The following is a 17,153-nucleotide window of genomic DNA, read 5'->3' as shown; positions in this document are numbered from 1 at the left end:
GTATGTCCCCAGTGCCAAGGCGAGTTGGAAGAGTGCCCTGGGAATACGCTGGCCATACAAATACAGGATAATTGTGATGTGTTGGAAACGATAGTCTAACCTTTTTCCATAGTTTAGTAAAGGAACGGTACTCCATACTCAGAGACTATCATCATCATCACTTGTAAGAGGGGGGACATTGAACTGCACTTGTCACTTAAGTGTTTATTGAAGTTTGAACGACGAAAACAGAATAAGAAGAGAAATAAACTATTGACTGTGAACGTATTTGAAATGGGGGCCCAAAACAGTAACTTAGTCGTGCCACCAGTGGAGGGGCGCCCACGGTTCCCTGGAAGGAGATGCTGCAAGCTGTCTTTCAAGGCCGTCATATGTATATGCATTGTGATTATTTTAGTATTTTTATCGTTAACTATTAGAACTGCATTTTTTATTGGTGCACACAGCGTCCCAATGTCTGTGCATCCACTAGGTAATGAACATCTGGGGCCCACAAAAGCACCCAGACCTTATATTGTCATCCCTGTTCCAAGAAAAACTGATACACTTGAAGTAATGAATGGTGAGAAAGGCTGGAGACAGGGTCAGCACGGAATGTATGATAACATAGCACTGTCCACGGCACGCACCCATACAATGAGTGCACATGAACAAGGGCAAGTGTCAATGGCTATGAACCCGCAGGCTAAACCTTCCTGAAAGAGAAAAATCACCTGTGGAACAAGCAGCTCCAGAAAGCAGGGAGCAACGCGAGAAACCAAACCGAAGTGAAATAGCAAAATCACTCGATAAAACAAAGGAAGCAACGAAAGAACTCACTGAGAAAACACATGCGATAGTTGAGTATGTGTTCCCACTCATACATAGAGCAAAGGAGCTACATGAGGGGCTGAGCAAGATAACTACCACAACTGTGATAGCGAGCACACCAGCTCCAATGTTAGAAGCAACTACCGAGCCTACGACACTGCCGCGTGTTGGAAGGATGGTAAGCCAAATGTGGTGGGTGGAAATCTACAAAAGAATGCACGAGGGAAGGAATAGAAACACAAAACCTCCCCCTATTACTGCAGGGCAGGAAATGAAACCTGCCCCTCCAAGGATAATACCCAAGAAACTACCTGAACGAAAGAGCAGTACAAACGCATTCAGAGACATAGTGATGGCCAACTACAGAAAAACTTTAAGAATCAAGAGAAGCCCATTTCAAACGGACAATGAACTAAACGACTACATGGACAGCACAGCCCATCTTGGAAACAATATATGGTACGAGCGCATGAAGGAAGTTGGACGAAGTAAATCAGAAGGAGAATGTTTCGTCTGTGCACTCCTGCCATCCAGCATGGGAAAGTCCAATATCTTCCTGGCTGTAGAAGTAGATGTCCCCACAGCACACTGTATGTCGTGCGTAGCTATGTGCAACACCAGAGGACAATTCATGGGAAGAGATGCCTCATTGATATGGGCCAACGAAAAGGACTATCCTGATGAAGACGGGTTTGTCCAGGACATCAAAACAAGAAATAGGGCGCACACCAAGAATCATGTGATTAGATATGAAAATCCTGACGTCAAAGGGTCAGGAATAAGGTGGGAAACAAACTCAAGACTGAACGTCCAAGGGAAAACGGCAGAAGAAGCTCAAATTTTGAAAAACCGTGGCCAAATGCAGATCTGGGGATCAGTAGTGTCCCCTGACGGTTGGGAAGAAGGAGTCGTAATCTGCCGAGCTTGGACTGTCCTTGGAGCCTCCCAGGAAGCAATAGAAAATTCACAAAGACTTTGTAAACCACTTTGGACAAAATTGGTAAATGTCTTGATCTTGTTGGTCGTGCAGATTAGTACCACCTCCGTCCCCAAGCACCACACAGTCGGGAAATAACAACACCGCCCGTGCAGCGCTTGAAGACACACGTGGAGAATGTCGTCTTATCAGGAACCAGAAATGCCAAAGGACCCCCTGACCACTGTAAGGCAACGGAGGGTTAATCAACACAGGGAATGAACAACAATGCCATATGATAGGATAGCAGAAATGGGCTTACCCGAAAGTGAAGGAGAGGGTGGCCTGAGATGTATGCAGGAGTAGTGGGGGTACAGCAGGCACTGGTCGGTTGTGTCTCTGACAGGACTCGAGATGGGAAAACCTCTGAGGCAAATACGTGGGACAATCCGTGAGCAGTCCAAAAGGCAGTTTCTGGGTCAATAACCAAAAATTCAGTATTCAATAGGATATCCGTGGGGCAGTCCAGTGAACAATTCCGAGTCAAGAAACCAGTAGTAGACAATGGAACCCAACAGAATGGTAATCCAGGGGTGTTTCCAGCAAGGCAGACAAACAGCGTGATATCCGGGACAGAGATGAGGCAATCCGTGTACAGTTCCGTGGTCGAGTAATCGTGGTAGCAAAATATCCAAAAACGCCAAAGCAGTCCGTGAAGGAAGCAGCTGTGAAGCGGGGCTTCCGTGTTTCTCTGCTCCCTTTAACTTGTGTGGAAGGTCACATGATTCACATCACGGGAGGGGAACGTGAGAAGTCCGTGTCACATGACCCGTGATGATGACGAAGGCCGTTGTGGATGCCTTGTCACGTGACGTGCGGTTCTGCGTGTGCCCAATCGGCAGCGCCAGTCGTGCGAAAACCTCCATGGGAGGTGCCAGTGAAGGAAGGGGCGAAGATCCCTCGGGCCGTAACGTACGGGTCTCCTTTGTTTGGCAGGAGATCGCCGCCGTTCGTGTGCAGGGACACGAAAGTCACGTGAGTCTCGATGGTGGCGAATGTTGGGAGACACGACAGAGCCCCCCCCTAAAGGCCCACGACCCCGTGGGCTGGATGGATGATCACGATGGAACTGGCCAACCAACCGGGGGGCCCGGACATCCCCGGAGGGCACCCAGGAGCACTCCTCAGGGCCGTAACCCAACCAGTCCACGAGATAGTGCAAGCGACCCCGAATAAGGCGGGAACCCAAAATAGCACTGACCTCAAAGACATCAGGAGAGGACAAGGAGACAGGGGCAGGAGGGGCAGTGAGACGGGTAGGACCTAGACAAGGTTTGAGCAAGGAGGTGTGAAAAACCGGATGGATACGCCAGGTGGCAGGAATAGACAATCGTAGAGCCACAGGATTCAGGATTTTAGCAATACGGTAGGGACCCACAAACCGGGGAAGCAACTTGCGACAGCCAGGGATGTGTAGGTGGCGGGAGGACAACCACACTCGATCCCCCACCCGATACTCGGGAGCCGCCACCCGTTTTTTGTCAGCTGCGGACTTCATGGAGACCTGGGCTTCGCGCAAGTGGACTAGGGTTTGCACATGGACCGAAACCAGATCACGGGCACAGGTATTGGCAGCAGGAGTAGTGGATGAAGCGAAATCAGGGAATGGAAGGGTGCGGGGATGCTGACCGTACATGGAATAAAAGGGAGAAAAGCCAGTGGAGGAATGCAGGGTGTTGTTATAGGCAAATTCCGCCAGGTGTAGTAGATTAAGCCACGTGTCTTGGTACTGGAGGGTTAAACAGCGTAAGTACTGTTCGAGGGCTTGGTTCACCCTCTCAGTCTGCCCATCTGTTTGCGGGTGATAGGCCGAGGAAAAGCGGGCATCAATGCCAAGTAGCTTTGTCAAGGCTATCCAGAAACGGGATGTAAACTGTGTACCATGATCTGATATTATGATCTGTGGCAGACCGAAGAGACAAAAAACAGATTTAAAAAACAACTGGGCCAGTGTAGGAGCGGAGGGTATCCCCGTACAAGGTACAAAGCGTGCCATCTTGGTATAGGAGTCTACCACTACCCAGATAGTGTCGAAACCTTGTCTGCGTGGTAGGTCCGTGATGAGGTCCATCGAGACAGTGTGCCAGGGTCTAGGGGGAATCGGTAATGGTTGGAGTAATCCCAGTGGGCGACCCCTGCGTGATTTGCCCTGTGCACACACCGAGCACGTGTTTACGTAGTTCTCCACGTTGCGTTTCATTGATGGCCACCAGCACCAGCGTTTTAGCAGTTCCAGAGTGCGACGTTGCCCCGGGTGGCCATTAATGGCGGCATCGTGTGACCATTCTAGTGCCTGGTTGCGTGTGTCAGTAGTGGGAAGAAAGAGCTTGTCTTGAATAAAAGGTAACCCCTCCTGAAGAACCAGATCCCATTCCGCCAGTGCGTGTGGATGTTGGGAGACCCAATGACGGATGGTGGACTGCATGGACGGGGACGGTGTACAGACACAAATGACAGGACCCCCCTCCAGCAACGTGGCAGGAAAGAACGGAAGAGACTCCCCCCCCGGGGAACGTGACAGTGCATCAGCCTTCCCATGGACAGCACCCGGTCTATGCCTAATGACAAAATCATAAGCAGCGAAAAACAGGTGCCAACGCACCTGTCGGCTGTTAATGCACTTAAGGGTAGCCAGGTCCTGCAGGTTCTTGTGGTCGGAATAAATCGTGGTCTGGTGTCGGGCCCCAAGGAGGTGGTGACGCCAGGTTTGTAGTGCGTCCTTGATGGCCAGTAATTCCTTCTCAGTGACAGTATAATGCAACTCGGCTGAGGTGAGTTTCCGTGAGTGAAAAGCCACGGGATGCAGACGACCAGTGGCTGGACAGGGCTGGGAAAGAACTGCACCCAAAGCAAAAGAGGAAGCATCCGCCTCCACGATGAATGGGAGTTCAGGGTCTGGGTGTTGGAGCACGGGAGCTGTTACAAATCTGGTTTTTAGCTCCTCAAACGCCTGCTGATGTTTCAGGGTCCAAGAGAACGGAACCAGCGGACTGGTAAGGGCGGTAAGGGGAGCCACTATGGAGGAGAAACCAGCTATGAACCTCCGATAGAAATTAGCGAAACCCAGAAAAGATTGTAACTGCTTGAGGGTCTTTGGAGCAGGCCAATCCGTGATGGCACGAACCTTTGACTGGTTCATAGATAGACCCCCAGGCGTTAGGTGGAACCCCAGGAATTCGACCTCCTTAGTGTGAAACAGGCACTTTTCGGGTTTGGCGAACAAGGCGTTTTTGTGTAGACGAGCCAAAACCTCCCTAACTTGGACGATGTGGTCTTCCAGAGAAGGGGAGAAAATCAAAATGTCATCCAGATAGACCACGACGTAAACGTCTAAGATGTCACTGAACACTTCGTTGACGAAGCGCTGGAAGGTGGCTGGGGCATTACATAAGCCAAAAGGCATTACCGTATATTCAAAAAGGCCTTGTCGGGTGCAAAACGCAGTCTTCCACTCATCCCCCTGACGCATACGAACCAAATTGTATGCCCCCCGGAGGTCCAGTTTGGTGTAGATGGATGCATGTGTTAACCTGTCTAGTAATGTGGAGATGAGGGGAATGGGATAACGGTTCTTCACGGTGATGGCGTTTAAACGCCTATAGTCCACACAGGGTCGTAGGTCACCCTCTTTTTTCGGGACAAAAAAAATGGGACTGGCAGCCGGTGAATTGGAGGGTCGGATGTGACCTACCCGCAGGGCTTGTTGTATGTACTCTTTTAGGGCCTGTTCCTCCGACTGTGATAGTGAATAAATCCTGCCTCTCGGTATCGGGGCATCAGGAAATAAATCAATAGGGCAATCATATGGCCTATGGGGTGGCAGGCCTTCTGCCGAGGCCTTGTCAAAAACAGTCAGGAAGTCATGGTATTCGCTGGGAATACCAGCCTGAACGGCTCCAACGGTATGTGGTGTTGCGACTGGATGGTTCCCGTCGTTCATGTGCAAAGCAGCCAAGGCCCCAAGAACCCTAGCAGGGTTGGAGATAGTTTCGGGTTCGGTTAAGCAGTAATGTTGGCAGACCTCGGACTCAAATGAGACTTGTCCAGTGCCCCAATTAATAAACGGGTTGTGTTGCCTAAGCCATGGTATACCCAGAATGATCCCGAATTGTGGTGTGGCGATGAGATCAAAGGACATGGTTTCCTTGTGGGTGTCCTGGATCACCACTTCCAGAGGAGCGGTTTGATGCTTGATCGGGCCAGAAGCAAGGGAGGTCCCGTCCACTGCTTGCACGGGTTCGGGGTACTCCTTGGTTATCAGAGGCAAGTTGAGGTGATGGGCCAGCGTGATATCTATGAAACAACCCGTGGCCCCTGAATCAATTACTATATGCACCGGGTGAATGCAATTCCCGGTGGGTTTCAATAGAGCTTGGACAACGATGGGTCTAATGGGACCGAACGAGGGCTCAGTGGGAGTCAAGGAAATGCTCGCCCGTCCCCCCGGTCTCAAGGGCGAGCCTTCGGAAAACCCGGATTCTTGTTTCTTGGGCGACGGGGGCATTCCTTGACGTAGTGCCCATTGATGCCGCAGTAGAAACAGGCATTATCTGTCCTTCTGCGCTCTCGCTCGGCCTGGGTTATAGGACTACGTATTCCCCCTATCTGCATGGGTTCGGGTTTTGTGTCCCCCAAAGAAGGTGATTGCATGGAAAAACCGGCTTCTGCCCTCCGCTCTGAACGTCGAGCGTCTACCTGCAGGGCTAGGTCCACCAGGTCCGAAAAAACGGCCGGGAGAGAGGGAACCACAGAAAGAGCATCTTTCATTGCACTGCAGAGGCCCCTGTAGAACACAATAGCTTTTTTGTTCTCCGGCCATGAGGTCTCTGCAGAGAGTTGGTTGAAACGAGCGATGTACTCGATGAGTGTTTGTTTGCCCTGTGTAAGATCGAGTAGTTCCAGATCTCGGGAATGTGCCTTGTATCTAGTGTCGAACACCTTGGCCATCTCACTAATCAGGAGGTCAAAATCATAAAGAGCAGGGTGGTCATTTTCCAATAAGGGATTCGCCCAGGTGGCCGCTACCCCCGACAGATGAGAGAGGAGAAAAGCTGCCTTAGTAATAGAGTCCGGAAACGCGTGGGGTCGACATAGAAAATGGAGCTTGCACTGATTAATGAAGGTTCGGTACTTCCTTGGGTCACCCTGGTATCTTTCCGGGGCTGCAAGTGGGAACGGGGTTGGGAGAACCAAGGGTGTAGGGACGGTGGGTGGAGTGGAAGATGGAGGATCATGGGCTGGGGTGTCCCCAAAGTCAGTGTCCTCGGGTAAAGGGTGACGAGCACTCTGTAGGGCGTCAAGGCGATGGTGAATGGCAGTCGTGGCTGCGGCCATGTCTGACCTAAGGGCCGCGACTGCCTGCATTAGAGCGGTCACAGGGTCCTCGGCCGAGGTATTCATAATCTGGACGACCAAAATAAAAAAAAGGCTTCACAGTCTGTCTTGATCTTGTTGGTCGTGCAGATTAGTACCACCTCCGTCCCCAAGCACCACACAGTCGGGAAATAACAACACCGCCCGTGCAGCGCTTGAAGACACAGGTGGAGAATGTCGTCTTATCAGGAACCAGAAATGCCAAAGGACCCCCTGACCACTGTAAGGCAACGGAGGGTTAATCAACACAGGGAATGAACAACAATGCCATATGATAGGATAGCAGAAATGGGCTTACCCGAAAGTGAAGGAGAGGGTGGCCTGAGATGTATGCAGGAGTAGTGGGGGTACAGCAGGCACTGGTCGGTTGTGTCTCTGACAGGACTCGAGATGGGAAAACCTCTGAGGCAAATACGTGGGACAATCCGTGAGCAGTCCAAAAGGCAGTTCCGGGGTCAATAACCAAAAATTCAGTATTCAATAGGATATCCGTGGGGCAGTCCAGTGAACAATTCCGAGTCAAGAAACCAGTAGTAGACAATGGAACCCAACAGAATGGTAATCCAGGGGTGTTTCCAGCAAGGCAGACAAACAGCGTGATATCCGGGACAGAGATGAGGCAATCCGTGTACAGTTCCGTGGTCGAGTAATCGTGGTAGCAAAATATCCAAAAACGCCAAAGCAGTCCGTGAAGGAAGCAGCTGTGAAGCGGGGCTTCCGTGTTTCTCTGCTCCCTTTAACTTGTGTGGAAGGTCACATGATTCACATCACGGGAGGGGAACGTGAGAAGTCCGTGTCACATGACCCGTGATGATGACGAAGGCCGTTGTGGATGCCTTGTCACGTGACGTGCGGTTCTGCGTGTGCCCAATCGGCAGCGCCAGTCGTGCGAAAACCTCCATGGGAGGTGCCAGTGAAGGAAGGGGCGAAGATCCCTCGGGCCGTAACGTACGGGTCTCCTTTGTTTGGCAGGAGATCGCCGCCGTTCGTGTGCAGGGACACGAAAGTCACGTGAGTCTCGATGGTGGCGAATGTTGGGAGACACGACAGAGCCCCCCCCTAAAGGCCCACGACCCCGTGGGCTGGATGGATGATCACGATGGAACTGGCCAACCAACCGGGGGGCCCGGACATCCCCGGAGGGCACCCAGGAGCACTCCTCAGGGCCGTAACCCAACCAGTCCACGAGATAGTGCAAGCGACCCCGAATAAGGCGGGAACCCAAAATAGCACTGACCTCAAAGACATCAGGAGAGGACAAGGAGACAGGGGCAGGAGGGGCAGTGAGACGGGTAGGACCTAGACAAGGTTTGAGCAAGGAGGTGTGAAAAACCGGATGGATACGCCAGGTGGCAGGAATAGACAATCGTAGAGCCACAGGATTCAGGATTTTAGCAATACGGTAGGGACCCACAAACCGGGGAAGCAACTTGCGACAGCCAGGGATGTGTAGGTGGCGGGAGGACAACCACACTCGATCCCCCACCCGATACTCGGGAGCCGCCACCCGTTTTTTGTCAGCTGCGGACTTCATGGAGACCTGGGCTTCGCGCAAGTGGACTAGGGTTTGCACATGGACCGAAACCAGATCACGGGCACAGGTATTGGCAGCAGGAGTAGTGGATGAAGCGAAATCAGGGAATGGAAGGGTGCGGGGATGCTGACCGTACATGGAATAAAAGGGAGAAAAGCCAGTGGAGGAATGCAGGGTGTTGTTATAGGCAAATTCCGCCAGGTGTAGTAGATTAAGCCACGTGTCTTGGTACTGGAGGGTTAAACAGCGTAAGTACTGTTCGAGGGCTTGGTTCACCCTCTCAGTCTGCCCATCTGTTTGCGGGTGATAGGCCGAGGAAAAGCGGGCATCAATGCCAAGTAGCTTTGTCAAGGCTATCCAGAAACGGGATGTAAACTGTGTACCATGATCTGATATTATGATCTGTGGCAGACCGAAGAGACAAAAAACAGATTTAAAAAACAACTGGGCCAGTGTAGGAGCGGAGGGTATCCCCGTACAAGGTACAAAGCGTGCCATCTTGGTATAGGAGTCTACCACTACCCAGATAGTGTCGAAACCTTGTCTGCGTGGTAGGTCCGTGATGAGGTCCATCGAGACAGTGTGCCAGGGTCTAGGGGGAATCGGTAATGGTTGGAGTAATCCCAGTGGGCGACCCCTGCGTGATTTGCCCTGTGCACACACCGAGCACGTGTTTACGTAGTTCTCCACGTCGCGTTTCATTGATGGCCACCAGCACCAGCGTTTTAGCAGTTCCAGAGTGCGACGTTGCCCCGGGTGGCCATTAATGGCGGCATCGTGTGACCATTCTAGTGCCTGGTTGCGTGTGTCAGTAGTGGAAAGAAAGAGCTTGTCTTGAATAAAAGGTAACCCCTCCTGAAGAACCAGATCCCATTCCGCCAGTGCGTGTGGATGTTGGGAGACCCAATGACGGATGGTGGACTGCATGGACGGGGACGGTGTACAGACACAAATGACAGGACCCCCCTCCAGCAACGTGGCAGGAAAGAACGGAAGAGACTCCCCCCCCGGGGAACGTGACAGTGCATCAGCCTTCCCATGGACAGCACCCGGTCTATGCCTAATGACAAAATCATAAGCAGCGAAAAACAGGTGCCAACGCACCTGTCGGCTGTTAATGCACTTAAGGGTAGCCAGGTCCTGCAGGTTCTTGTGGTCGGAATAAATCGTGGTCTGGTGTCGGGCCCCAAGGAGGTGGTGACGCCAGGTTTGTAGTGCGTCCTTGATGGCCAGTAATTCCTTCTCAGTGACAGTATAATGCAACTCGGCTGAGGTGAGTTTCCGTGAGTGAAAAGCCACGGGATGCAGACGACCAGTGGCTGGACAGGGCTGGGAAAGAACTGCACCCAAAGCAAAAGAGGAAGCATCCGCCTCCACGATGAATGGGAGTTCAGGGTCTGGGTGTTGGAGCACGGGAGCTGTTACAAATCTGGTTTTTAGCTCCTCAAACGCCTGCTGATGTTTCAGGGTCCAAGAGAACGGAACCAGCGGACTGGTAAGGGCGGTAAGGGGAGCCACTATGGAGGAGAAACCAGCTATGAACCTCCGATAGAAATTAGCGAAACCCAGAAAAGATTGTAACTGCTTGAGGGTCTTTGGAGCAGGCCAATCCGTGATGGCACGAACCTTTGACTGGTTCATAGATAGACCCCCAGGCGTTAGGTGGAACCCCAGGAATTCGACCTCCTTAGTGTGAAACAGGCACTTTTCGGGTTTGGCGAACAAGGCGTTTTTGTGTAGACGAGCCAAAACCTCCCTAACTTGGACGATGTGGTCTTCCAGAGAAGGGGAGAAAATCAAAATGTCATCCAGATAGACCACGACGTAAACGTCTAAGATGTCACTGAACACTTCGTTGACGAAGCGCTGGAAGGTGGCTGGGGCATTACATAAGCCAAAAGGCATTACCGTATATTCAAAAAGGCCTTGTCGGGTGCAAAACGCAGTCTTCCACTCATCCCCCTGACGCATACGAACCAAATTGTATGCCCCCCGGAGGTCCAGTTTGGTGTAGATGGATGCATGTGTTAACCTGTCTAGTAATGTGGAGATGAGGGGAATGGGATAACGGTTCTTCACGGTGATGGCGTTTAAACGCCTATAGTCCACACAGGGTCGTAGGTCACCCTCTTTTTTCGGGACAAAAAAAATGGGACTGGCAGCCGGTGAATTGGAGGGTCGGATGTGACCTACCCGCAGGGCTTGTTGTATGTACTCTTTTAGGGCCTGTTCCTCCGACTGTGATAGTGAATAAATCCTGCCTCTCGGTATCGGGGCATCAGGAAATAAATCAATAGGGCAATCATATGGCCTATGGGGTGGCAGGCCTTCTGCCGAGGCCTTGTCAAAAACAGTCAGGAAGTCATGGTATTCGCTGGGAATACCAGCCTGAACGGCTCCAACGGTATGTGGTGTTGCGACTGGATGGTTCCCGTCGTTCATGTGCAAAGCAGCCAAGGCCCCAAGAACCCTAGCAGGGTTGGAGATAGTTTCGGGTTCGGTTAAGCAGTAATGTTGGCAGACCTCGGACTCAAATGAGACTTGTCCAGTGCCCCAATTAATAAACGGGTTGTGTTGCCTAAGCCATGGTATACCCAGAATGATCCCGAATTGTGGTGTGGCGATGAGATCAAAGGACATGGTTTCCTTGTGGGTGTCCTGGATCACCACTTCCAGAGGAGCGGTTTGATGCTTGATCGGGCCAGAAGCAAGGGAGGTCCCGTCCACTGCTTGCACGGGTTCGGGGTACTCCTTGGTTATCAGAGGCAAGTTGAGGTGATGGGCCAGCGTGATATCTATGAAACAACCCGTGGCCCCTGAATCAATTACTATATGCACCGGGTGAATGCAATTCCCGGTGGGTTTCAATAGAGCTTGGACAACGATGGGTCTAATGGGACCGAACGAGGGCTCAGTGGGAGTCAAGGAAATGCTCGCCCGTCCCCCCGGTCTCAAGGGCGAGCCTTCGGAAAACCCGGATTCTTGTTTCTTGGGCGACGGGGGCATTCCTTGACGTAGTGCCCATTGATGCCGCAGTAGAAACAGGCATTATCTGTCCTTCTGCGCTCTCGCTCGGCCTGGGTTATAGGACTACGTATTCCCCCTATCTGCATGGGTTCGGGTTTTGTGTCCCCCAAAGAAGGTGATTGCATGGAAAAACCGGCTTCTGCCCTCCGCTCTGAACGTCGAGCGTCTACCTGCAGGGCTAGGTCCACCAGGTCCGAAAAAACGGCCGGGAGAGAGGGAACCACAGAAAGAGCATCTTTCATTGCACTGCAGAGGCCCCTGTAGAACACAATAGCTTTTTTGTTCTCCGGCCATGAGGTCTCTGCAGAGAGTTGGTTGAAACGAGCGATGTACTCGATGAGTGTTTGTTTGCCCTGTGTAAGATCGAGTAGTTCCAGATCTCGGGAATGTGCCTTGTATCTAGTGTCGAACACCTTGGCCATCTCACTAATCAGGAGGTCAAAATCATAAAGAGCAGGGTGGTCATTTTCCAATAAGGGATTCGCCCAGGTGGCCGCTACCCCCGACAGATGAGAGAGGAGAAAAGCTGCCTTAGTAATAGAGTCCGGAAACGCGTGGGGTCGACATAGAAAATGGAGCTTGCACTGATTAATGAAGGTTCGGTACTTCCTTGGGTCACCCTGGTATCTTTCCGGGGCTGCAAGTGGGAACGGGGTTGGGAGAACCAAGGGTGTAGGGACGGTGGGTGGAGTGGAAGATGGAGGATCATGGGCTGGGGTGTCCCCAAAGTCAGTGTCCTCGGGTAAAGGGTGACGAGCACTCTGTAGGGCGTCAAGGCGATGGTGAATGGCAGTCGTGGCTGCGGCCATGTCTGACCTAAGGGCCGCGACTGCCTGCATTAGAGCGGTCACAGGGTCCTCGGCCGAGGTATTCATAATCTGGACGACCAAAATAAAAAAAAGGCTTCACAGTCTGTCTTGATCTTGTTGGTCGTGCAGATTAGTACCACCTCCGTCCCCAAGCACCACACAGTCGGGAAATAACAACACCGCCCGTGCAGCGCTTGAAGACACAGGTGGAGAATGTCGTCTTATCAGGAACCAGAAATGCCAAAGGACCCCCTGACCACTGTAAGGCAACGGAGGGTTAATCAACACAGGGAATGAACAACAATGCCATATGATAGGATAGCAGAAATGGGCTTACCCGAAAGTGAAGGAGAGGGTGGCCTGAGATGTATGCAGGAGTAGTGGGGGTACAGCAGGCACTGGTCGGTTGTGTCTCTGACAGGACTCGAGATGGGAAAACCTCTGAGGCAAATACGTGGGACAATCCGTGAGCAGTCCAAAAGGCAGTTCCGGGGTCAATAACCAAAAATTCAGTATTCAATAGGATATCCGTGGGGCAGTCCAGTGAACAATTCCGAGTCAAGAAACCAGTAGTAGACAATGGAACCCAACAGAATGGTAATCCAGGGGTGTTTCCAGCAAGGCAGACAAACAGCGTGATATCCGGGACAGAGATGAGGCAATCCGTGTACAGTTCCGTGGTCGAGTAATCGTGGTAGCAAAATATCCAAAAACGCCAAAGCAGTCCGTGAAGGAAGCAGCTGTGAAGCGGGGCTTCCGTGTTTCTCTGCTCCCTTTAACTTGTGTGGAAGGTCACATGATTCACATCACGGGAGGGGAACGTGAGAAGTCCGTGTCACATGACCCGTGATGATGACGAAGGCCGTTGTGGATGCCTTGTCACGTGACGTGCGGTTCTGCGTGTGCCCAATCGGCAGCGCCAGTCGTGCGAAAACCTCCATGGGAGGTGCCAGTGAAGGAAGGGGCGAAGATCCCTCGGGCCGTAACGTACGGGTCTCCTTTGTTTGGCAGGAGATCGCCGCCGTTCGTGTGCAGGGACACGAAAGTCACGTGAGTCTCGATGGTGGCGAATGTTGGGAGACACGACAGTAAAGCTGTTAAACGTGGGTCGAAGAAAGAGGAGGCCCCCTGCAAATAGTACCGCTGGAAAACCCGAAACTGTGCTTTAGAAGTAATGGCACAAGGAAAATGGGGGAGAATCAAAACTGTGGATGAATATATGAAGCCCCAGGAATGGCACAAGGAACCGCAGTCCTGATGGACCATTATTGGGCATGTGGATCCAAGGCCTACATAAGACTACCAAAGAACTGGGGAGGCATATGCACACTGGTGAACGTCCACGTTCCTGCACTAGTGATCCCAGAAAGTGAACTGAATTTGGACAGCTTTCCGAAAGCAGATGCTCACCTGAGGAAAAGGAGGTCTGTGGAACTAAAGTCAAGAATGAAGAGGGAGAATTACTTCTTCGCCAAATCAGAGGACACATTTTATGCCATTCCCTATGAACACAGGCTGTTTAGCCTAACTTCATCAGTATTTAGAACAATACTCTTGCCGCATATCCAAGTTGCTGCAAACACCAAGTGGTTGCAGATAACGAGATGGGAGTTACTGCAGACCATCAACACCACAATAAAAGGATTCAATGCGATCAAAGAAGAGCTGAGAGCAGTCAGACTGATGACCCTCCAGAACAGATATGTGCTTGACATGATCACCGCAATGGATGGAGGTGTTTGCGCAAAAATTGGAGAATCATGCTGCACTTTTATACCATCACAGGACGAAGACAATGGAACCCTCACAGAGGCCATAAGCATGTTAACAACCCTGAAAAACCAGATGACCGAGGGAACAGATAAAGTCGATGATGACAGCTGGTTTGGGAACCTATTCTCATGGGTCCCACAATGGATGGCCGATATATTCAAGTTTCTGGGAGCCTTGCTAGTGATGGTACTGCTAGGGTTCTGTGTTATCAAGATAATCATCACACAGTGCCAGTAAACTACAAAGAAGGCCATCGGGATGAAAATTATGGTCGATGTCGAACCAGGCTGGAAGCCCAGAGACCTGACAGATGAGGAGATAAAGGGCTTTGTGAAGGCCAGTGAATTTGCACCAGAGGGAACAAAATTCACTTATCCCAAGAAACGAAGACGGTATGAAGGCAAATGGATTTACTGCAGTCCAAATGGAAAATGCCAATTGATGACCTGGAACAAAGATGAGTATGTGAGAACAGAAGGAAGTTTGAAAGTAGTGATAAAGATATGGACACCCAAATTGCATACATTCACACCATCTTGTGTAAACCCAGAAGACGATGAACAAGACACAGAAGAATCAAAGAACCTCAATATAAAGGAGGAAGCAGAAGTGGTTGATGAACCGACCAGGGGGGGGAGTGTAGAGGAGACCCCAGATGTGGCCTGCACCCCTGTCCCTCGCTTCGAGGTGCCAGTAAAGGAGGAGCAGCTGAACCAACAAAGGGCTGCAATGGGCCTCTGCCCTGTGTACATTAGAAGATCAGTACCTGTTGAAATGCCCATAACCAGGCAACCCTGGGCAGCATGGTTCCCAACCAGACACCCATACCAGCCGTTGATACGGAACGATGAGGAATACCTACACACGGTCCATGAAGTGACTCCAAAAGCCATAATGGAAGGCCAGTGGAGATGAGACAAGGACCAGAGCAGCTCCAAGAACGAACTGAAGGAGTACTGAAAGCTTACATGCCAGTACTGATTACTGCGGGGACAATTGTAGTGGAAAAAGGGGAGAGACACTGTGAAAAACGTATGAGAATGGTGCCATGAGACAAGACGGAAGCAACCGCCCTGTTGAACTTGTGTAAATAAGCTTGAAACGCAAGATGCTAAGAAATCGATTCTGCTTGCAATGCTTAGTAGAAGTTAGAGCGGCAAGTGCCAACTGTATACATCTACCTCAATACAGCACAATGTACACGTGCAACTCCATTTTGTATAAACAGAAGTACTCCCAGGGGGCCAAGGCCTGACTGGCCAAGTTTCATATCCAGGCCCAAGCTGAGGAAAGGAGCGGGATCGAAACTTAACAAAGGATGGCTCATGCCGGGGAAATCGAGGTCAACCAGAGAAGGGGAGGTGAGCATGACCTCACAAGGCTCCAACTTCAGAGCATACCAGCCTGCCCATGAAGGTCAAGATAAGAGAGGCCCATGCAGGTGGCTAATCACACACAGAATTAAATGCAGAAAAGGTTGGAAACTGAAGCAGATTCACGGTGGACTAGCACGTGACCAGACAGGCACGAAGATGTACCCCCACCTGATGTCATCCAGAACCCGAGGGTGCCATAACTTGTCCTGATAAGTGACTACAGATCCGAGGCCATACCCAGCCAACTAATTGACACATAGCCCCAAACCACTGATTGATGGAAGGGAGGCAGGGTGAAACTTGGGACACCAGGCACATGGGTGTCCATTCTGCATGCTGCTAATTACAAGTGGGGATTTATGTTTAGGGGTGTAACTTGCCCAATCACAAGGTACCATGTAATCTAGGGTCCTATAGGCACTGTAACCAATGAGGCGTCGTACTTGTAGTGATGTCAATCACGTGTGTTGTAGAGGGATGGGCTTAGACGCCCACCAGATAAGAGTTAACCAATCCGCATGCTATATTTCCATATACAGATATAGCACCTATACTTAAGTTACCTTTCCCAACCAATTGTATTGCATGATGATTTTTAGTAGAATTAGACGTCAATGATGACGGATTTTACCCATAAAAGAGGCTGTTTGACTAAAGTTCGGGGAAGTCGGGTGAGGCAGGTGTTTGTGATGCTGCTGATTTCATTAAGCTGATGTATGTATCATTAAATAGACTTACCTTTGCCAATTTACTGAGTCCTGATTATTGATTCTTGCCGGAGTATGTGAATACTGCACTCTGTCCTCGCTTGTGCAGCTATCTTTTATTACTAGTCTTCGAGGGTGAGTGCTGACCAATGGGCCCGTCAGTAATTACCTCTCCTCGTCGACACTCCCTCCCACTTTCCCTTCTTGGGGTGCCTGAAGTAAGTCTGTTTTGCAGCTGTCACTGTGCAAATCAACAATAAATGTAGGAATACATCAATGTCTCTACCAGTCATTTCTCCTCATGTAGGCGCTCAAATGTCAACGGAATATGTCAGTTTCAAGCAACTCTAGTACACTGTGCTACCTCACTTCCACCAATTTTCAAATGATCCAATCGATTTCATATCTTTCTCAATTAGGTCATTTGTGCTGATCTTGGAAGGTTTTTCTCTGCAGCAAGGCCAGAGAAGTGTCACCTCAATTTATGAGTTATGCCTTTTGATTTTTGGTCACGGTGCATGTAAGGGGCAGCAGCTCTTTTCTTTGTAATGACATATGAGGAGAGCAATGGCAACAAATAAAACAACTAATACACAAAAGCATTTCTGGGACAACTTTGACGGATGCTTTTGGATGTAATTGTTTCCTTGTGAGGTCAAGATAGCACTTATACATTCTTCTAGTGTGATTTGATGGCATGGTTTTAGAAGGATCAAAAACCTCTGCCCCTGTGATAATCAATGAAAACTAACTGATATCAATTGCTAA

The sequence above is a fragment of the Ambystoma mexicanum genome, chromosome 8 (assembly GCF_040938575.1).
Source record: "Ambystoma mexicanum isolate Mex_15411 chromosome 8, UKY_AmexF1_1, whole genome shotgun sequence".
NCBI classification, from domain to species: domain Eukaryota; kingdom Metazoa; phylum Chordata; class Amphibia; order Caudata; family Ambystomatidae; genus Ambystoma; species Ambystoma mexicanum.
The sequence above is the reverse complement of the archived record's forward strand: the minus strand, read 5'-3'. Positions refer to the sequence as shown.